Source organism: Monopterus albus, unplaced genomic scaffold (genome assembly GCF_001952655.1).
Source record: "Monopterus albus unplaced genomic scaffold, M_albus_1.0 scaffold142.1, whole genome shotgun sequence".
NCBI classification, from domain to species: domain Eukaryota; kingdom Metazoa; phylum Chordata; class Actinopteri; order Synbranchiformes; family Synbranchidae; genus Monopterus; species Monopterus albus.
Genome location: NW_018128022.1, coordinates 338,832 through 339,641, shown reverse-complemented (window position 1 = coordinate 339,641; position 810 = coordinate 338,832).

The window sequence follows — 810 nt, the reverse complement described above, 5'->3', positions numbered from 1 at the left end:
TTCTGACAGACAGGAAGCAGCAGGTGAGGCTTGAGAAAACCACATCCGGCACCCGGAAAATCAGCACCGGCCACTCCCAGGGATGTGTGCTCTCCCCTCTGTTGTTTTCACATTACACCAACGACTGAATCTCGAAGGACCCCTCAGTCAGCCTACAGACAGGAGGTAGAACAGCTGGCCCTGTGGTGTAGCTGCAACAACCTGGAGTTGAACACCTTACCCCCCCCTCACCATACTTGGCAGCACTGTATCAGCAGTAAAGTCCTACAAGTTCCTGGGCTCCACTATCTCCCAGGACCTGAACTGGGCGTCCAACATCAGGACCATCATCAAGAAGGCACAGCAGAGGATGTACTTCCTGCACCAGCTTGATTGCACATTACTTCTTTACTTCTGTTCTCAGCCTTATATTGTTTACTTGCCCACTGCTGCCTTACATAAGGACATGTACATATGCATTGAGAGCCGCTGTACCTCATGTGTCCAACACACCTGGCCAGTAAACCTGATTCTGACGTCCATAAACATCTTTAACTTTATTTATAGAAATATCCTGTTAATGTTATCATCATACATTAACAAAAGTGTCAAAGAACCACATGGTTCTACAATGTCAAATTAAATAAGTGCATTTAAAAAACAAAGGAACAATTGATTGGCAGTTGGCTTATCGCACTGTCAGATACAATGGCAAAAAGCAAATGTTATGTCGAAGCAATAAAGCACCTCTGGAAATGTCAGAGTGCTGCTGGTAACCTTAGTCCTGCCAGTTTTTGAAATGGCTCCATTTGATTTGTCTTGCATAGTATG